The sequence below is a fragment of the Coffea arabica genome, chromosome 10c, assembly GCF_036785885.1.
Source record: "Coffea arabica cultivar ET-39 chromosome 10c, Coffea Arabica ET-39 HiFi, whole genome shotgun sequence".
Lineage (NCBI taxonomy): Eukaryota > Viridiplantae > Streptophyta > Magnoliopsida > Gentianales > Rubiaceae > Coffea > Coffea arabica.
Window position 1 is genome coordinate 16,446,674 of NC_092329.1, and position 22,922 is coordinate 16,469,595.

General features: G+C 35.6%; 1 long non-coding RNA gene across 2 annotated transcripts; it reads right to left on the minus strand.

Annotated features, from left to right (window-relative positions):
- Positions 1 to 4,313: 4,313 nt before the first annotated feature.
- On the minus strand, positions 4,314 to 22,612 carry LOC140016293 (uncharacterized). Of its 2 annotated transcripts, XR_011822670.1 has the most exons (5): positions 22,147 to 22,612; positions 20,530 to 20,589; positions 8,125 to 8,186; positions 4,885 to 7,915; positions 4,314 to 4,489 (listed from the first exon to the last, which is right to left on the minus strand). It is a non-coding gene; the product is annotated as an uncharacterized lncRNA (long non-coding RNA). The 2 variants fall into 2 exon arrangements; XR_011822669.1 differs by lacking the exons at positions 4,314 to 4,489; positions 4,885 to 7,915; positions 8,125 to 8,186 and adding an exon at positions 16,636 to 16,811 and having other exon boundaries at positions 22,147 to 22,487.
- Positions 22,613 to 22,922: the final 310 nt, after the last annotated feature.

Below are 22,922 nucleotides of genomic sequence, written 5' to 3' on the forward strand. Positions count from 1 at the left end.
AGCCGAAAACACACAAATTTTAGAGGCCTTACTGGATAGACCACGCCTTAATTCACAGCATCCATTGGAACACAAAGATGTTCGTTTCTTTACCACTTACCACTACTGTAATACTAAATTTGCATAAGAGAACAGTATTTTCTGCTTTATGAAGAAACAAGGTTGACTAGGACAACAAATATATGCAATTGTTTTCTGATATAATGTCAAATATAATTCTTTATTGTGGCATTATTCTAAATTAAAATCCATCTGAATGTTAAAAAGTGGTAACATTTTCTAGATCATGTAACTCCTCATAAACCTAGAAAATTATAATCCTATTCTCCATCTACATCATAAAACCAATGACTTTATTGACAAAAAAGAAACCAATGACTTCAGTCATAGCTTTGCTGAGATACGCAACTCTTCCATTCTAATCTGCATGCTCCTCCTTTTGTTTATGTCTGGCTCGTTTTTCTCCAAATCTTTGACACACTTAACTTGAGAAAGGTCATGAAAGGTTTTGGCCTTCCCATCATAAAACTTGGATAATCCCCTACTCAGAGGAAAAACCCAAATAAACGAGAACACAAGAAAGCATTGAGAAACAAATTGATAAATAAATAAGAAAGATATGAACTTAAAAAATTATTACCTCTTGGGATTTGGCTCCACAGCTGTCGTCAAATTCTTATCAAGAGTATCCATGGTGGAATTGTGCCTTTGCCTGTGCTACTCTAAACTTTGACAACTTTTTGGTGAAGGGTTTGTTGTTTCTTGTTTTGCTTTAGGTGGGGTTTTCTCCATTCAGTTCCATTGAATTTATTGGCGTTGATCTGGAGATATAAATGGAAGGTAAGATATGACAGCCCAAGGATCAAGATTCTAAGAAGATTGTGCGTGTTGTGTATATGGAAGAATCTCAATAAAAGAAATATATAAGAAGTGAGTTTTTTGTAATAATAAATTTACGTAGAAAATGTGACTGAAATGGTAAGAAATGAGATATCATGGATTCCTGATTCGAAGGGAAAAAGAGAACCACAAAGGAAAAAAAAATTGCTGAAATGGAAGCATGGAAATAAGTAAAATTTTAAAATTTTAATATAGTTAATTGAACTAAAATAATCTCTCCATCGAGGGAAAAAAATTACTGAACTAAAATTTTATAACATGATTCAGCAAAAAAGCATACGTAATTTTTATTTTATTTTTCCTTTAACAATAAAAATCATTCTTATTTGAGGAAACCTGTGTAAGATGAGAGAGCTACGAGTCATCCATTAAATTTACTACGCGGCCTAAGAGTTTTTTAAGGATTATTAGACAATATACAGTTGGATTTACTTTCTTTGTCATTAGTGTTTTGTAATTGCTACTTAGGTTTTAAGATAATGTACAGTTGGATTTAAGATTTCGACAAAAATCTACTTTGCATGGATTGCAAAAATTTTGGAGAAAACCTAAGATTGTAGAGTAGTGAATAAATGTCTTCCATGAAAATATGGAAAAGTAATCTAATTTATTTGGTGTGACTCGTTGATTTGGCTCCGCCAGTTCATAATTTTGTCATCAATCTCTAATTTCGCTTGATAGCTGCAAATGATTGTGGTGGTCTAGATTCCCACGTATACAGAGTCTACGGATATGTGAAACCTCGCTTTAAAAAAAAGTTGGATAAACAACTTTTAACACATTTAAAGGGTATCGATTAGCACACACAATATACCATCTAGATATGCGTAAAGATTAGTGTACGCATTCAATAATTTACACGTTAAGATAAAATAGAAAATGAGACAATTTTTGGCATGGGAAATGAGAATGGAGATTTCGGAGCCCTATCCTAAAGTGAATCCAAAACTTTTAAACATACTCTATGCTAAATTATAAAGCTAATCCACGGAGGTTTTGTTCTAATAGTTAAGATTGAGATTTTAAAAATTAGAGGTTGTAGAATTAATTATTATCTTCTCCTTCTCTACTTTTGAAATCTCATCCCTTTCCTACTTTCAAAAAAATTATGAAACTAAGTTACAGTAATGTCCAATTGTCTGAAATTTGTCAATTTTCTATAATCTTTCAATAAGATATATACTTTATTTTTTGGGTCATCGATGCATCTCTTGGTATATCCACGTACACTTTTACTCTACCCTTATCCTAGCACCTACCTAGGATCGATGCCAATCCAACTTATGAAATATTTCTCCTTAAATTTGTTAATGATCTATTTCATCTCTTTTAGAGGTTTGTTTAGATAAGATGGAAGGGATTTTTTTTTTTTGGACAATGAGATATATAAGATATTTCTGCATTTGTTGTGTAAATGCCTTTAGGAGATTGGTTGGTTACATCTATATTTTGCTACAAAAATGTGCAAAAGGTGAAGAGCTTTGAAAATTTGATTTTAATTGTTGATCTATTGCTATAACTTCTGTTGCTTTTTACAAGCTAAATACCATATGAAATTTGAACAGAATATGAACTTCTTTCTTTTTTCAATTATCGTTGTTGATAAGTGCATATTTTACATGTTTTAAGTGTATTTCACTATTTAGTTTTGCTGTGTTTTAACTACTTTTTATAGTTAATTAACTAAGTTTCTAGTGAAAATATGCATTTTGTGGTTTAAGTGAAAAAAATTGCATTTCTATGGATTTTAATGGTTAAAATTTCATATTTTTGTAGGTTTAATGATTCAATCATCTAATGGAATGAATTGAGAAGATAATTAGATGGTTATTGATGATTTGAAGTGATAAAAAGAAGATATGAAGTGCAAAATACTCAAAGAATGAAGTGCAAGTTTCTCAACTTTGACATCTTGTGGTATTTCGGTTATATCTTGACCTATAACTATTAGATTAAGGTGATTCTTGTAGGACTGTCAATGGGGCTGGGCCAGCCCGAGCTCGGCTCGTTCGGCCCGACAGAAAGCCCGATGAGCCCGATCATTTAGTGAGCCGGTCTGAGCTTGAGCCTAAAAAATAGGCCCGAATTAAATGTGAGCCGAGCTTGGGCCTTATTAGGCTCAAACCCGATATAGGCCCGGCCCTTTAATTACCTATATATATAATATTTATATTTTGATATTATGTATATTTATATATCCAAATATATTTTTACTAAATACTAAATATATATATAAATTACAAAATACAAAAATACATCTAAAGATTCTTTCATGAGATTTCTTGAGAGCCAATATTAGTAATGCATAACTAAATCTCTAATTTTTCTTATTGGTTGAGTAAATTTTTGTATTGGCATATTATTGGTTGATTTTTTTTGGTCTACAAATACAAAAATCATCAAGCATATTTGGATTTAAATCACAAGATTATAAAAAAAGTTTCAACTTTTAAAGATGTATTGGCTTATGATCGCATGTTTTATTACTATTTTTCATGCATTTTAAATGGATTAAATATAAATATTGTTGAAAAAATTTTTGGTTTATATACTTTTTAAGAACTATTATTTGTTCATGTTTAGTTTTAATATTATAGTCTTGTAAATGTTAACTTAGTTTTACAACTTAATAGTTATAGTAATTATATTAAGAAAATTAAGGAGTAATAAGTGAGCTTGGGCTAAGCCCGATTAAGGCTCACAACCCGAATATTATGTGAGCTGAGTATGAGCTTCACATTTACGAATCCGAATCTCATAGCCCGAAGCTCGAAAATGTTTCAAATTAAATGAGCTGAGCTTGAACTCATCAAAGCCCGGCTCATTAGGCCCGATTGACAGGCCTAGATTCTTGTACCATTTTGAAGCTAAGAGATATATTTACATTTGGCTTGAGACATTGAAGTCCAGTTTAGTCATTTTCCTTGCCAAAATGTCGAAATACATAAGTACATGTTCATTGTTGAAAGCTGAAACGGAGTTCTGACTAGTTGAGAGTATTTTGGTCATTTCTCGGTCCACAAAGCTCTAATTGGATGATTCTTTAGGAATTGGAAAACTAACACAAAGAGCTACAACTTTCATGTTTTGTGCAAGAGTTAGTTCAGCTTTCATCATTGAGAAAATATCAGTTGAAATTGGACCAAAAGTAGAGCAAGGATAAGATCTGCCCAGAATGAGTTAACTTGCAAAAAGAGCAAAACGGGTGGTTAAAATGCAGGCATAGGCTGCGTTTTCTACCCATGTGACAGCCCCACCTCCCCCTAAGGCGAACCAAAGGGTTCGGCGGACCGCCTGCCCAACTCTCGCCGGGACTCACTACAGTTCTCAAATAAATTACAATGCACATCTCAAAGATTACATCAAATACTCCACAAATTTACATATCATAAGTGTGGAATGCACACCTACACTCGTTTCAATTCCAAACTTTCATACAATCCCCACTATTACACAAGAGGAGTCCGAATTCAAACTATATAGGAGATATTACATCAAATACTCATCAAGTGAATCGAATTCAAATTCTACATGAGATATCCCTTCAGACACTAATAACTCAATACACGTGCTTCCTTTGCCTCGAGCCCTGTGGAGGGGGAAAAAATATGTTTTGGGGTGAGTTAAAAACTCAGCAAGTGTCCATTAAAATCGTTAATCAACCAGGTTCGCAATAATGCATATAACTAATGTCATGAAAAAGTTGGCAAATGTATATATGTTGCTCTTGTGAGCCAGTAAAGTCATCGTACTTAGAACTCTAACGCTCAAACAGATCCAGTAAGTCAAACAGTACAAGGGAGCCATCGGTGCTCCAAATAAACAGTGGTGGGGACGTTGGTTCTAAGTACAAGATTTTCCAAGAACTCATTGGAGCCAAATCATATCATGGTACACACACAAACACAAATGGTATGCAATCGAGTAACCAATGCAAGAATTAGTTCGAAAAGTAATGTTGGAAATAGCTGTGGAATCACTCACCAACCACAGTTCAGGAACCTCATCCATCATAAATCATTGCCTTGCTCAAGTCCAAACCCTAGATCGCAAATATCATGTCAAACAAAAGGAATTCTAAAAGCATCAAGTTCCTATCACCTTTTGGCATTTTAATCACAATTGAAGCTACACTTATCCGATTGAAACGAATCTTATGGTGTTACGAAGCTAAGACATATACCAACATTTCTTATGAAGACCTCCAAAGCCAAATCATACATTTTCATGACCAAAAATCGACATCTTAGACTGAAAATGGAAACTGTCCATGAAACAGGGTTTAAGGGCAGTTAAGGGTATTTTGGTCATTTCATAAGTTACAGAACTCCATTCGATCTAAAATTTTGCAGGTAGATAGCTAACTCATATATCTACAACTTTCATGTTTTGTCCACAAGCTGGTTCGGTCTAAAACATGGATAAATTTGCAGTCCAAGTTGAGTCTAGAAACAAGGTAAAACTGAAATTACACTTCTAAACTAACCTTTGTATATAATCACAAGTACACATACGAATCATAAGATATACCACACATCTAATTAGGCCACAATGCCCCTTCAATATGAGCCAATTGATAGCTCCAAAACTAAACACAATTATACCAAAATTGGAAACCCTAAAACTGAAATTTCCGCACAAATTCTGAAATTTTCTGCAAACAACCACAACTAACACATAAAAGCTCCGTTTCACACCATATCTAGCTATCATTCCATGGCTAACCCACAATTATCATATAAAATCTGAAAATTCACTAATAAATCAGAAATTGGTCAACTCTACTTAAAATCATGAAATCATCCACAAAATAGCATATATAACATCTCTAATCCACCAATTAACCATCAATTGAAGTAGATAAGAAGTTCTTAGCAAGATATCTTCAAACCTCAAGAAAATTGATAGCTTAGTGCTCCCTCCTCCAAAACAACTCCACCAATAGCTTTAAACCTCCTTAGTGAGCACTTGTATGGAATAGATTGCAAAACTACCGGTGCAATCTCAAGTTTTGAGCAAGAAATTGAAGAACTTTCTCTCTTATTTTGCTCCTCAAAGTGCCGGCCAAGAAGGTGAAGAAATGAGAGAAATATCAGCTAAGAAACAAGATAAGGATGAACGAAAACAGCCAGTCAAAGTTGACTGCCGGAGGTGACACGTCACAATCGGGCCGGATTCCAGGCAGTGGTGAAATCTATTTTTTTTTCAAAACCCACTAACAATCCGGCCAACAATCCAGCCAAGAACTAGCCAGATTTGCGGCCGAATTTGGTACTAACCGTTTCCACCAAAAATTTTCTTTTCTTCTTCTTTCGGAGCTTCACAACCCATGTTTTCATGGATTCTAGCTGCAACTTGTACTCTATTCACACAACCTTTTTGGCCACTTTTTCTGCAGAGATTTCGGCTGAAAATGAGCAGATGAGCATGGAAACTTTGAGAAGCAACCTTTCAGAGTTTTAAGAGTCAAAAATGCCACTAGAAACAACTCATTATGACTCTTTAATCCTCTATAAATAGAGGCTTTTGGGGAACATTTTAAAAACTTTGGGAAAGCTAGAGAAACTCCACAAAAATGTAGCTTTCATTAGAATTTCCTTAGTTCATTAGTTAGGGTAATATAGTATAGTTAGAGTAGTTTATCTTTCTTGTATTTGTAGTTAGATTTGAATGAAAATTTGAAGAGCAAAAATAGAGAGTTAGATCTCATGTGACAAGGATGACTTCTTCCCTATCACTTTCTCTTTTGTATTTGATTTCATATTTAGCTATAATACAAGTTTGGATCTTGTTCCTTATGTGTAGTTAAAGTTTATGCTTAGAGTTATGTATGAACTTTCTATATCTTGTTAGTGATATTTATTTGGTTATTTGATGAATTTTGATCAAGTTATTTATCACTTTTGCTTTTCTAATCATGATTAACTAGCTATTAATTGTGATAATCTTAAGGGATTAAGTTTACAATGAAAATTGGAATTTAGCACTAGTTCAAGGAAGTAATAAACCTAGGGAGTACACTCACAAAAGTAGAGGTGCACATTTGTGATTTTAGTGACTTGTTTTATGTAATTTCATAGAAAAAATGAACTTGTAGTTAGTTTTTTTTTTTACAAAAATAGGGATGCCATCCCTTAATTTATTTATAACCGAAAAGAGTACAACGAATAAGAGGGGGGCCAAACCTGACCTCTGTTAAAGTAAAAGAAACATCTAAGGAAACGCACATATGAAGGAATTATAAACACATAACAGATCATCAACCACATGAGGGTGTGTGACAGCCCCACCTCTCCCTAAGACGAACCAAAGGGTTCGGCGGACTGCCTGCCCAGCTCTCGCCTGAACTCAGTCGTTTACTTCAATCCTCAATCAAAACCAGAATAAATCCACAAGAATAAACATAACAACGATCCAAAACTTAAACGAAACTTATATATATTGCTATCTCAAAAAGAAATACAAACATCGATTATACAGAGGTTCTCAATTCTTCACACAACCAGCCCGTGCCAAGCACTAGGGCGAGAACCAATACAAAAGAATCAAAAGAACTAGACTAAGCTAGTCGTTACAAAGCTCTCGTCCTTACTCGCCTTCCTCTGTTAAGGAAAACAAAACTAAAGGAATGAGTTAAAAACTCAGTGAGGTTCCGAACACATAATCAAACAAGCAATCCAATACATTAAACATAGAGTATCAATAATTCAAGAAACATTTACAAGGGAAAGCGATAATAACACATACATTAAAAGGATACGGGCTCACAGGGAGTCATTTATTTGTTTGTTCGTTCGTTCTCCTGTCATTCCCCTTATTCCTCCAATCATTTGAAAATGCGTTTTGTAAGTAAAACCCTCGTTCGTTCGTTCATTCACCCCCTCTTGGACATTGGCCAGGCTCCACCGACAACAAGGTAATACTTGAGTATACCAAACGTTCACGCCCAGGGTCACCATATCGCCCGACCGAGTCCGCTTCTGGCTCGAGTCGATCGGTAATGAAGGGCAGAACCCTGTTCAGCCAAAAGGCTTACATCATGCACAACTAATGTATCAAGCATTAAATCATTGAAAATTTCACGTTTCATTTAGGTCGAGCGCGATAAAGTACACGCTCGCCTAGAAAACTCGTTTTGGAAATCCTTGAAAGCACTTAACACATTATCAAACAATAACACAAGCCATGAAGTCAAAGAAAATATAGCAAACAAGGAACACTCACCTATTTAAGTAAAATAACGTCCAAAGTTTCCTTCCGGATACACCCTCAATCACCAAGGTATCCTAATATAATCAAATGAACACATTATGCTTCAACCATCAAAGATGTAAGTGAGTCAAAGAAAATTCGAATACGTACTAGTACAAAGTATAAATATGGTTTTTGGTAGTGAAAAGAGTACATTGAAACCAAAGGACATAAGTAAAATATTTGTAAAACTTAGACTCACTTGTAAAACTTTAAAATTGCTATTTGAGTCGAAATGGCAAAGAAAACGTAAATACCCTAGATGGTTCACGTGGTATTCGCTCTCAATTTTTACTCAAGTCACAAGTATATCGACCTAGTTCTCGAGCGTAAATTTGGGCAGCACGCCCTTTGTATTTACCTATTTTCCAGCCATTTATGACTTCATTCTTTTCCTCAATCAAACCCAAAGTCATATACAAAATCATCTCATTTCAATAGCCATTCCATAGGCTCCAAGTCATACAAGTACAAAATCAAGCTAGGAACATGTGCGGATATGAAGGTTGAGTCAAGAAACAAAAGACTGATTTGACGTTGTTTTGCGTAACGGACACAACCGAAGCTACGCTTATCCGATTGGGGTGAAATTTATACCGTTTCGAAGCTAAGACAAAGGCCTACAACTTTGATGAAGACCAATCAGTCCAGTTTGTAGTGTATCTAGGTAAAAATCTCAAATAGCAGAACCAGAATCTCACATTCGGGCTTGTTAACCGCCTTATGCGTAAACGACAATAACTCAGGCTACCGAAGTCCAAACGAGGTGATTCTAGGGACTTTGGAAAGCTGAAACATAGGGTTAAAAGGTTCATGTTTTGGGAAAAGACTGGTTTCATACGGATCAAGGTGAAAAACGCAGCCAACATGAGGAAATGTTAAAACTGTCTGCTGGACGCTACCTAGGGCAGTCTCAGGGGTATATTTATCTTTTTTCAAGCTACGGTTGTCAGATTGAGGTGAAATTTTATAGTCAACTATAAAATATTATTATTTACAACTTTCATGTTTTGTGCTAATTCTAATTTGGCCTCTAACATGGTCAAACAGTGCCGGTCAGAACAGGGGAGGTGCAAAACCGAAAATCTGGAATTTATGCCTACAAGTGCTAATCTTTATAATTCTAGCTTAAAACACTACCTCACCTCCTTATCTACACTTATTCCCATCATAATCCATCTAAACAAGAAGAAATATGGCTGATCAATACAAACCCTAACTCACCAATTCTCCCAAAATCACCACAACTACTTCCATAGCTACCAATTTAACTAAATCATAAGTTATATAACAACTTAAACAAAAGTAAAAGAACCAAAGATAAGGGACAGCCAAAATACCTTAAGAACAAGCTTTCAAAGGATATCCTACACCTCTCTTTGAAATTTTTGGTTCCTTAAGCTTCCCAAGCTCTCAAACTATTGATTAATCGGTTTAGATTTCTTGTTTTCTCACTTAAGTGGATCAAACTCAAGATGTATTATGGTTTCTTTCTCTTGGCTTTTCCCTCTCTTTCTCACGGTTCATATGGCAGAAATAGAGGCTGAAATAAAGTGCAATTGAAGCTTCAAGAAGTTTAAAAGGATAGGAATTGATTTGGGTCAAAGTGGACAAATGTCACCCTTGGATTGGAAGTCAATTTTTTTCCTTTTCTCCCTTATTTTGGTCCACAATTTCGGCTAACTTGAGCTGGTTTAAGGGCTGATATTTTGCACTAATATCAAGGCTATTTTATGATAAGAAAGTGGTAGTCAAGTGGGGTGTTCAATCGGTAGTGAACGGTACCCGTCGGCTCAACCCATTTTTCCTTAAATCGCGTATACTAGGGTTTTAACTTATAATTCACTAACTTATTATTACCACTTCTAATCACACATTTTTTTCTTATCTAAAACTCATTCTTAATCACCAAATTTAATACACACTCCGTACCGAATAATCATACTACGAAAAGACATAAAAACCTTAGTTTACACTAACGATGAATGAAAAGGGAAAAGTCTTAATTCTATTGTTTATTCTAACCCTTAGGGATGTAAATGAGTAGTATAGCTATTATAAGGTAATGGATTTCAAATAAAAAGGAATTTTAAGAAAATTGTGAGGGATTTTACAATTCCATTGGTTACAATTAAGGTTTCGATTAAAATATAGGAGATTTAAGAAAACCGGTTAGTCACAAGTAAACTAGGATTTTTTTTTTTTTTTTAGAATTTAGGGTTTAAAGAAGTCGGGGTATCACAGGGTGCCCCACATTTGTGTGACTGTGAGTGAGCCTAAGAATACATGTTTGCATTGTTTTACTTTTTTTTGAGAGCTGTTTTCTCGCTTTCTTTGAAATCACTTGGGTAAATTGCTCTTGAACTAGGTTCTGGTCTTGATCTTTGTCTTTTTCACGTTGTGAATCATCATCTTCTTCTTCATTTTTGTCATCATTGCATGTTGTACTTGAATGAAGAAAAAGCATTTGATGTGGTCGGGGAATCGTATCATGTAATTTCTCCCATTTAATCTCTTCGAACACATCTTTAAATTGTGGCACATCTTTAAACCATGGATTTTGAGGCATAGAGGATTTCGTTTCTGTTCTTGTACTTGTACTTGTACCCACAAGGGGTGTGTCTCCACCTAACACCATATCACGTGATTCATGAACTTGGTCTACCTTCGCGAGCACACCGTTTGTCATAGCAGACGTAATTCCATTAAGTTGCTATGAGGAGTCGCCAGCCTCCATCACCTTCTCTTCCGATGCAGCCTCTGTGAATGTGCCATTAGCTGGATGAATGGGAAGGTCATTCTCAGACCTCGGATCAGTGAATTTCCCATCCTCAAGTGGGTTTGAAGTCAAAATCTGCAACCCAACATCTACTCCATCCTCTGGCACCACAACCCGATCTGCGTCAATAACAGACTTTGCAGCCTTATGACTTTTGTCAATATTCGGTTGAAAATCATCAGGATTGATAGTATCCAAAACAAACTGCGAATTTTTCCCTATAGTGGCAGCCTCCGGAATTATTTGAACATGAGCAGTAGAGATTCCTTGTTCGTTGTTGACATCAGCAACCGATTTGCTCTGGACTGTTGTCACCTCCAACTTCTTCTCCTTGTCATTCATTACTTTTGGAACATAGATTTGACGCTGTTTCTGTGTTTTAGAAGGGACTTCATGTATTGGCAGATCAAATCGCAAGATAGGATTTTTATGAAAGCACTTCTCCTCTGCATGTCCAAACTTACTGCAGAACCCACAATAAGATGGCCACATCTCCATCTCAACAGGTTGCCAAAACCCGAAGTGCTCATCACCTATCCAAATATGCCTCACAGGATTAGACACAACATTAATCTCCGCTAAAACTTTGGCTACAGAAGGACGGCGCATGTCACTAGTTGATGCATCAATCTTAAGAGGCCTTCCCAAAGTAGACACAAGCTTGAATAACTGGGTCTGCTGAAAAAATGGAATTGGCAACTCTGGGAAACAAACCCAAATTGGAGCTATCGATAGTTCCTGGTTTGCCTTGAACTCTAACGACCACTTGGAGATTGCCATTGGTGACCTGTTAACGTGCCATATTCTATGTGCAAAAAGACGAGTGTAATCTTCCTCCAACACCGGACATATCAGAACATGTTTGTGATCTAGGAGCCCAATCTTACAGTCACCTCGTAAACCCAGCGAAAGGAAGAATTTCCTAATAACTTCCATGGGTGGTCTGCTGAACGAGAAGCGCCCCACCAAGAGTTTTGAAGCGGAACAGAAAGTTGCTCTATTTCCCTACGGGAGATGCGCAAGGCTGGCTCTCCTCTAAAGGTTGAAACCTCCCCCAAGGCTAAGGCATCAATTTGTTTCGTACCACCTGCCAGTACTGATGCAAAGGACCTCAAAACTGTAGTCCCACTGTCCGGATTGTCAGATGGCCCATAGGCCGCCATCTCCGGCAAGTAGGGACGTAAAGCTGATGTCTATTTTGGCATCAAACGTGAGGAAATTGAGTTTCTAACCTTGGACAGATTGATGTTCAGTTATTCAGCAAGAATGAAAGCAGCTGGAGTGACAACCATCTTTTTCAATTTCCCTTTCTCGAGAGCCCAATTGTATGCATATCTGTGAAGCTAGTGCTGGGGAATCTAGTGCTAAAGTTGGTGCTGAGGCTGCTGGAGCTGGATCTGGGGCTCCAGCAAGTTTAATTACCACGAAAGTAGGTATAAATTAACTATAGGTATAATTGGTATACTGGCGAAAGCGGGTATCACATATATTAGGAAATTACGTCATAACTAACCAAGATAATAGCATTCACTTAACCGATAATTTCATTTGCAAGAGTAGTCAGGAATTCCATACCTCTAGAAGTTTTATATTGTTATTTTTATTACTTGTATTTCATGTTTGTAGCATAGATTTAATCTTTTGCATATGTGATAGTGTAAATAATAAAAGAGTTCGAAAATCATCGGTAATTGACAATCTTTCCTGTGGAATCGATACCTAATACCCCTATGCTCAATAAAACGGCTCGTATACTTGCGAAAAATCGCGTGTGGAGTATTTAGGAATTTATAAATGTAAAACTTGACTGTGGAATGAGCTAATTATTATATGTATACCCTGCACTCGTCATGTTTTTGCCGCCGTTGCCAGGGAAGATTTGCTCAATATTGGTGCTAAAAACTACTTTATTAATTTAGACAATTTTACTTGCTTTTCTTATTTTTGTTGTATTTAGTGTCTAGTTTGTTATGTGTGGTGTCTTGTTAAGTCTTTTATTTTGTGTTTAGTGTTGCTTTTATATGTGTCGAGTCACCTATTCTTCTTGACTAAACTTATTTTTGAATAATTTTGAAAACATGTTTAGCGACTCAAGAAAAGTAGAATACATGGGCGAACAATGCTTGAGAAGTGGAAGATCGGCAATGGATGGTTACCAATTGCAAACCTCCTTGAATAGAGGTAATCGAGAAATTACCGAAGGGATGTCATTTGAAAATGGTTTAAGGAGTTTTATGGCTAAACTTGATATTATAACATTAAAAGTTCAATTGGACACCATTATGCATAAGATTGAGCAAAAGCGGAATGCTAATGCTTTTAATTCTTATCATGTGATTTGTGACTTGTGTGGAGGTTATCATATTACTCATACATGTAGGCAAGTACAAAATGTGGATTATTTAATGAATTTGGGTATTGCAATCCTTATTTGATCAATATGGTTCTAATTGGGGCAATTCTTATGCTTATAGTTGGGATAATCAATGTGCTAATTGTGCTTCTCCTTGTTTATATGATGACCAATTCGAATGTGTCCAATATGAATCTAAGCCATTTTGGAAATTAGCAATAGAAAGGTTAGTTAATGCATCTTTACCTTGGAAATTAGTAAGTGAACCATTACCGAATGATTCTAATGCATCTTGGGAGCTAGTTATAGAAGAATCTTCTATTCAATTTTATTTAGCTATAGAAAAGTTAGCTAATGCAACCTCCAATCATTTTGCCAGAATTGAAGAAAGGTTAGATGAATTAACTTCTCACTTTTGTAGAATACAAGAACAATTGCATGTTAAATAACTCTAGCATGAACGGTGGAAATATTACATGTGAAAATGGATTGCATTTTGATGAAAATGATGCATCTAATGTCTGTTTCAATGAAGAAATATCCATTTCACATGATAATACATTTGGAACTAACTTTGAATCTCAAAAGGTGAGTATTAATGATTCATGTTTCACCCCTCTTGAGAAATATGTTGAAAGTATAGGTTTAAAAGATATTATTGTCCAAGAAAGGCAAGCCGATGTTCCTTCGGTAAGTGCTCAAGTGACACTCATTCAAGGTAATATCTACGATTCACTTGAGATTGGTAAACCACTTCCATCTCTCATATCATTTGAATATGTGGCTTTTCCTATCACGCCACCTTTTAATGATCCACCACATGCTAAAATTATGGATTATTCTTTAATAAAGTCTCCTTGAAAAATGAAGTGAAATAGTTAAACTAATGACTATAAAGAAGCGCTAGTTGGGACACAAACCAATGTTTGTTTAAATTTGTGTTATTTTGGTGTGATTTTATGTTTAAATTATGCGTTTAAATTGTTTTGTTATTTTTCATTTGTAGGATTGGGAACTAGAAGCAAATGTGGCAAAATAAGGTGAAAAAGGCGAAATTTGATCAAAGATCTCAACATCTCAAATTGAGTAATTGTGATTTTTTATGCATTAAAGAAGTTTAGAATGCATGTTTAGATCATTTTATATGTACGAATATTGTTTATTTTGACAAAAGAATGATATATGGTGTATTTTAGAAAAATGGGGTTATACAAGTAATTTTGAAAAAAATGCAGAAATTCTCCACTAAAAGTGCAGAATTAAAAAATGCACCCATGAAAACGCGGGCATGGTTCGCGTTTATGGGTCGCTTTTTAGTGTAACTTCGCGAACTTAAATGCGAGGATACTCGCGTTTACACCCTCATTTTATGCCTGTTTTGATTCGAACAAAAACTGAAAACGTGGGTTAGAAAACGTGACCAGGGCCACGTTTTCAGTCCATGTGTTTTCGATTCTGCAAGGTCCAAACTAAAAACGCACCCTATGAAACGCGACCGAGTCCGCATTAACTCCCCGCGTTTTCTTCTTCTTCTTTTAAAAATTGAAAACGCAGCTTCATTTTTTATCTTGTTCTTCTTTCTTGCACCCGCGTTTTCTTACTACTTCACACACACCTTCACAAATTCTCTCTTTTACTCCATTTCTTTGCAAACAAACATCAATCCAACATCATCTAACCTTCATAGACCCTTTTTAACCGATTAAAATCTAAAAAAAAAGCACCTCAAAAATTGGTTTTAAGAAGATTGAAGGCTAGGGTTCTTGGTTCTAAAATTCATCAATTAGAGGTCAATTAGAGGGTGTTTCATAGGGTTTTTTGCATTATTAGCATCATCAAACATCCTTTTACGTGATTAAGGTAAGTTTTTTTCATCAAATCTTCGTATTTTAGAAGTTGATATTCTCCAATTTCCTGAGCTTTCTGACATCTTTTAATTTCTAATTTTTGATGATATTTATTGATGTTTTTGGCCCCTATTATGCTTATTAAGGTTGATAATCATGTTTACATGTTCAAATGTAGCAAGTTAATGGATTATTAGTTGTTAAATTTTTAATTTGCTATATTTGGATAAAATTGAAAAAGTAACTTGGATTGTTATTTGAGCTCTTTTGATAGATGATTATGGCTAAAAATAGTTAGTTGATGATGTTTTAACATTTGCATTGTGTTTAGAGAATAATTTTGATGAACTTTATGATTTTTGGGATAATTTTTGCTTAATTATGTTTATGGCACAATGTGGATTATTGTTGCTAATTAAGTATTGCTATAAACTTGATTATTGCTAATTTCATTAATAGGAACATATTTGTTGCCTATTTTAATAAATTGATAATTTTGACAAATTTTGATTAATTTTTTATAATTTTAATGTCATGTCTCTCATGTTATAATATTGATCATTGTTGAATATTTAATTGATTCTTTATGAAATGACGATGTGAATTTGTGGTTATTTGAACAAATTGTAATCCCTATACATGAATGATAATTCTATAAAATGTCTACGATTACTATAAATGAAAATTTTTTTCTTTTAGGTGTTAAAGGATTTAATTCTTGTATAATGTGAGTGTGTGCTATACTTTAAATAGATGGATGGGAAACTTAATGATTTTTTCTTTTTAGATACCATGATAAGAAGAGGACGGGTTATTATTCGTGAATCTTCTAGTGAAGAAGAAGTCGGAAGGACACCATCTCCGGTGTCCCAATAAAAGAGATCGCGAAGAGGCACATCTAGGTGGCCACCTCCTCTGAACTATGATATCGAGCACTTCACTTCCAAAGATAATCAAGATTGGTTCAAGAAGCGCGAGTACATAGAGTTCATAAATGAAATGCACATAGTTTAGGACATTGATGTTGTCTATCGAATTACTGAGGCTTTTGAGCTATTGGAATGTGTGCCTATTCTTATTCTCCCTCACCACATATATCCTGATTTGGTTCGAGAATTCTATGCCAATATTGACAACAAAAAAGGCCATAGTGGTGAAAAGATTAGATCTTTTGTTAGAGGGAGACGATTGACCATCACTAAAGCCACAATTGTTCGAATTCTGGAGTGCAATAATCAAGAATCGGTCATTGATTTAAAGAAGAGATTTACTTTGCTGAACAAGCATTGGAAACCTTCACATGCCATGACAAAATTTGGTCTACAATACCAACCATTTCATTCATCGAGGAACGAGGCCATCCTTGTACGCATGTTCAACTATCGACACCGCCTCATTATTTATGTTGTGGCGCACAATGTGATTTGTGACGGTCCCACCTCCTCTTAGAGCATACCCTAGAAGTTAGTGGACCGCCTGTTTGGCTCTCACCGGGGCTCACTCACTTACATTAATTTCAGAGATAATATTTTGATAAACCAAAACCAAACGTTCAAATCTTTTACAATACCAAGTTCAATATAATAGCCTCAACCATAATATGATATTAAAGGATTTACAATCACAAAAGTTTTCACGTTAACTCCCTAAGATCCCTCGTTCATTCCCTGACCACCAACTCCTGTAAGGAAAACGAAACTAAAGTGTTGAGCTAAAGCTCAGTGAGGTTTCCATGCAAGCAATAATCAATAAGCACTTAAACCAGATAAGCCAATAACAAAATTAAGCAACTAAGGAACACTTCACTGAATAAAGTAAAGAACACTTCACTGAACAATCACTTTTAAAAAGGATACGGTGCTCGCATTAGAGCCACTTCCTTCTGGGAATCATTTTAATGTCATTGAGCATTCATTTTAGTGTCAAGAGATACTCATTTCAATATCATTGAACACTCATTTCAATGTCATTGTACATTCATTTCAATATCATTGCACACTCCGCCAATTCATCTCCATATGTCCTCCAAAACAATAAACAATCTCCTACATTCAGTAATCAGTTCAATAATCTCCCAACTTTAGGGTAATACTCGAGTATACCGAAACTGTGACGCCCCGAAAAAAAATGAGTTTGAGAACCAGGAAAATTTCTAATTTTCTAGGGTTTATTTTTTTTTAACGCCCGCCTTTTCTACATTTTCTTGATTAGAAAAAATTCCCCAAATAAAGTTTATGAGCAAAGATAGGTTTAAAATGATTTTTCTAGTATCGGTTAGTTTTTGAGAAATTGAAAGCGTATTTTGGACGTGGGACCCACTAGTGCGGTAAATGCATTATATTTTTGACAACTTGTTGGAATTTTGTATTAAGTGATATTATTTTAAAAGGTGTTAAGATATTTGTATTGGAGAGACAAAAAGATAAGTTTTGAACCAAAAGGTGACAAGTGTCACCTTGTGATTTAATCTTGGACTTTGACCATTTGACTTTACCTTTACCTTTACCAAATAAGTACAAAAAAATTGATCAAAATAAGCTTCATTTTGCAAGCTTCTTGGCCGAATGTTCTTGCTCAAGAAAGAAAGAAAAGCTCTCAATTTCTTCCTTCTATTTCTTGCTCAATCTTCAAATCCAACCAATAAAACTCCAAATTATTCCATAAAATCTCTTTGCTAAGTGGTCTTAAGGTGTTTTGTGGAGTTGTTTGGAAAGCTAAGGTGACTAGTTGCTCTATCTCTTGTATTGTTAATGTGAGTTGTGAAGAACCACTCTCCTTCCTTAATTGATGCTTAAATCATGATTAGTGGTGGTATAAGATGCACTTTTATGGATTATATCTTGCTTTTGCTTGAATTGGTGAAGTTTTGTAATTTTTGGAGATTTTTCTGTTTTAATATAAGTATGATGGTGTGGCTATCTATGATGATTGGATATGGTTTCTAATGACTATAGGAGGTGGAAAAAGTGGACAATTGCAATCAATTTCTGTTTTGGAAGAAATCTGGAAAATTAGGGTTCCTTGGTTCTTCATTCTGTCCGAAATTTTAGGTCATAGATAGAGGCCGAATTGGCCTTTGCTTAAAACATGAAAGTTGTAGGGAATGACATTTTAGAGGTGTCTACAAAATTTCAGGTCAATCGGAGTAGCGTAGAGTGAGAAAAGTCGAAATTACTATTGCTGTTCTGGTTTACCCGAAATTGGGATTTGCGACTGTAATTGGTTGTTTTGGCTGGAATTGCTTCCGAATTGGATGTTGAGGCCTTCTGATGAAATTTACCCCTGTTTCTTAGCTATCAGCTGGTTTTAGAATTTCTGGATTTGGACTTGTATAGCCTGATTTATGATGTTTCCGCTAGAATGAGTTCTGTGAAGCTGTTTTTGTGATTCTGGTGTAGTTTCTTGTGTTTTTGACCTGGTTACACTCGAAACTGGGTTGAGTGACCTTCTGTAATAGTGTAGCCTTATCTCTTAGCTTTGAAACGGTGGTTCTTGCACCTTCATCCGACAATCGTAGTGCCTTTGGTACCATTACCGCAAAATGACGTCAAAACTGTTTTTCTGGTTTTGAGCTTAACTTTCATTTCCGAACTTTTCCCTAGCTTGACTTGTCTTTGTACTACTTGGAGCTTGCTGAATGACTATTGGATGAACTTGTTGTTGTGTGTGTACCTTTGGGACTGGTTGAGGAAATAATGAAGCCATGATGGCTGGAAAAGTAAGCAAATTTAGGGGAAGTGCTGTCCGAACTTTTAAAGGACTTGTTTGCATTGAGTTTGTGATCTAAGACTTGGATTTGAGCAAGGCAATGATATATGATGGATGGTTTCTGAGCCATGGAGGTGAGTGACCTCAAACTATTTCTGAAGTTATTTATGAACTGTTTCTTGCATTATTTACTTTTGAGCTGTTTCCAAAGTTACTTTTGTACCGTTTTCTTGCATTATTTACCTTTAAACTGTTTCCAAAGTTACTTTTGAACTGTTTTCTTGCATATCATGCGTGCTTGCATGTGAGGGTTCTATATACGTTTTGTTTCTATGACTATGAGAATTGTTGTGACTATGTGATTATTTGTGAATATTTGATCAAATGATAATTGTTTTCTATGATTTCTAAAATGAACTTTTGCTAGGTGAGTGTGTACTTTATCGCACTCGACCTAAATAAATATGAAATTTTCGGTGATTAAATATTGAAATGCTAGTTGCGCATGAATGTAAGCCGTTTGGCTGAACTGGCCACTGCCCTTCGTTACCGATCGACTCGAGCCAGAAGCGGACTCGGTCGGGCGATATGGTGACCCTGGGTGAATTTGGTATACTCGAGTATTACCTTGTAGTCCGGCTACGTCCGGATGGGTGGAGTCCGGCCAATGGTCGGATGGGCGGAGTCCGGTCAACGTCCGGAAAGGGGATGAACGAACAAAAGGATGAACGAGGGATTTTACTTACAAAAATGTATTTTAAACGATTGGAGGAATAAGGGGAAAAGTCAGGGAAACGAACAAACAAACAAATAACTCTATGTGGGCCGGTATCCTTTTCATGAATGTTACTATCGCTTTCCATTGTAAATGTTTCTTGAATTATTGATACTCCGTATTTAATGTATTGTACATTGTTTCTGGACTTATCATTTGATTTATGACATCATTGATTTATGACATCATGGAAATGAACTATTGTGAAACCGATTTGATTACTGATTTTTCTGGTTACTCGCTGAGCTTCTAGCTCACCCCAAAAATATTTTATTCCCCTCCACAGGGCTCAAGGCGAAGGAAGGACTTGTTGTGCTTATTCACGTGACTGGATGGCTTATATCTTGTATAATTTGGATTTGGAATCATTTGATGTATAGTTGGGAATTGTTTCCGCTTCGCTTATGACATGTAATTATTGGAGACTTGGATGTATGTTTGTGGACCATGTGATGTATATTTGAGATTTTTATTGTAATATATTTGAGAATTGTAGTGATCGACTGAGTCCCGGTGAGAGTTGGGCAGGCGGCCCGCCGAACCCTCTGGTTCGCCTTAGGGGGAGGTGGGGTCGTCACAGAAACAGTTACCCAAAGCTTCCGTCCTATCCGACCAAGCCCTTTGCTGGCTCGAATAGTCCGTTGAACAAAGGGTTTTGGGGCCCAGTTCAGCCGATGTGGTAAAGTACACATACGGCTTACATTCATGCACACTTACAATAACATTTGGTCAATTATCAACCTTCAAACTCAACTAAGTCGGGTGCGATAAAGTACAGCCCCGACTTAGAAGGCGAGGGACAATTGAGATACACTTTACAATGAATCACTAGCAATATTCCATAATAAGCACATGTATCACATAATTTCAATTAAGTAAACATAAACAGTTAAACACACCATTTGGAAACACTCACCAAATACCCAAATAAATTACTCTCGAGTCTTGTGTTTGTTTCCTGACTCACAGCTACTTCCTGAGACAAGTTCATAATTCCAAAGTAAATATATAATTTGTAGATGTTCACTTATTATTTATTATCCTATTATTTAAATTATTAGAACCAAGTTTGACTTTAAATTATTAAATATAATATATTCAATATTTATTCTACATTTCATTTCGAGACTTATTGACTTTATCATTTTAAACCAAGAAATATACATATTTTTCAAGTTTATAATTTATAAAATATTTAAATTATTAAACCATTTTCCACTCAAGAGTCTAAGATTAAAGGTTAGGAACACTCCATTGGTCCCCTTTTAACTAATTAACTTTAAGCCATATGTAACTTAGATTTTATTTGTCTACACTAGTCCTTCAAGTTCTAAAATCTTTAAATGCTTGTGAGGACAAGATTAGGTGATTTGAAGCCTTGTTATGTATATAGCTATAACGAGTTATTTTAGGGTTTCCAAAAATGTCATAGAAAGATTAGCTAGCTACCGTTTTAGTCAATATCTAAGTTTCAGCAATGTACTTCATAAATTCTGTTAATATTTCATCTTTTGCTTGGCTAAATCATTAAACACTTGATATTTATTCTGTCCCTGCCTAAACTAGATTAATCAACATGTATTATCAACACATAATTCCAGCAATTCATTCCATCAAACATTTATTCCTCCAACAATGTAGTAGTTTGGATTTCCGTTTTTCCTTCCTAGTTTTAGCTAGAATTTTCTAAGGCTTTATCAGCCTTTTAAGTATTAAAAGTCAATAGGGTGCACATGAGAGCAGGGACAAGATATTACACAATGTTTTACTCAAGATGGCAGCTGATTATCATGAAATTTTCAGAGACTACATCTGAATTTTAGCTTCTCTCTGCCATTAGACAAGCTCCTAGCAACATTATTTTAGAGTTTTAGTGGAGCTTCCCTCGTTTACTTGCTCGAAACATCAAACCCATGACACACATTCTGTTCAACATGAATTAAGGTCGTTGTCTCAAAATTTCAACAGGTAATTCGATCAAATTCACCAACAAAACTGCTATCAGCTTTTCATCAGAATTCCCTCCATTAATTGTTTCATTATGTGTTCTAATTTAACATACATGCTGGAACTAACATGTTATACTCTGTGTTACACTTCAATGTAAAGGTTTGGAATCAGATTTCTTGAAGAAACCTGCAACGGTTCCTAATTCTTTCTCTCGGCTGCAACCATAAGTTTCCAGTAGCAACGGCAGCCTTTCGTTTGACATTTCTCATTAGTTCTGTTTCTGGTTTATGTCCTAGCTGATCCTGCAAAGGATACCTATTCAACTGCAGATCATCCTAGGCTAAACAGGACAGTCCATGATCAGAATTCAAAAGGAAATAACTGAGTTATGCCTCATCTCTGCACTTAGCTGCAAATTTCAAATCTTCACTCTCGATTTCTGCAATTTTCTTCCTAATGGCTTTTCGGTTGCTGCACAGAATTTTCCTTCAGCCAAGAACTCATTTTTCCTAGCTAAATTCAACATGCTGCTGGTGTTTATCCAATTATACCAACTAAACAGCGAGTTGTTATAAGATCTTACCTGTTCCCCTTAAAGTTCGATGTTGCAGGCTGCTCAAGTTTCTGTTTCAGCTATTCAATTCCTAACACTCGATTCTCCCGTTTTCCTTGCAGTACCCTTGCTTGCTTTTGGTTAGCGAGTGATGGAGCTGCCAAGCTTTCCCTCCCACTCTCACACTCAGTTCTATACTCTCAGTTCTGGTCTAGAACGGAAGAAAGAAGAAGAGACAACTGTCTAGTTCATTGCTGTCTACTTAAAAGACTCTTTTACCTTTTTAGTTCTCTACTTAGAAGACTTAAAGACCAGAAGAGAATTATACTACTCGGTGGTCAATTTTTCCAATCGGTGGTACACTCTTCCAAGCTGCTCCTGCTCAAGCCACCGCCCCAAACTTTAACAGTTAGTTTTCTCTTTTCCTACTCGGTCACCGCTTGGATTTGGTAGATCATTAGCTGTGAAATTTTCCTTTGGTTTCTCTCAATCACCGCCCAAACTAGGCTCCTATTTACTTCCTCAATTCCACCGCTTAGGCTTAGTAGTTTTGGTGGCCATTTTCAATTGATTGTCCTTCAACCACCGCCAAGTTTCCTGGCAAATATCGCACCTTACTTCCTTAGGCTACATGGTAGTTTAACTAAAATTCCAAGGTTGGTTTGGTCTTTTAATTTTAGTTCATTTGTTTGTCATGAGTCAGTAATTTTATTGTCTCACACAATGACTCAAAATTTCGTTTGTTCTAATTTGTATGTACCTTGAAAAAAAAATTTCCTTATATTGATCTAGTAAATTTTCACACA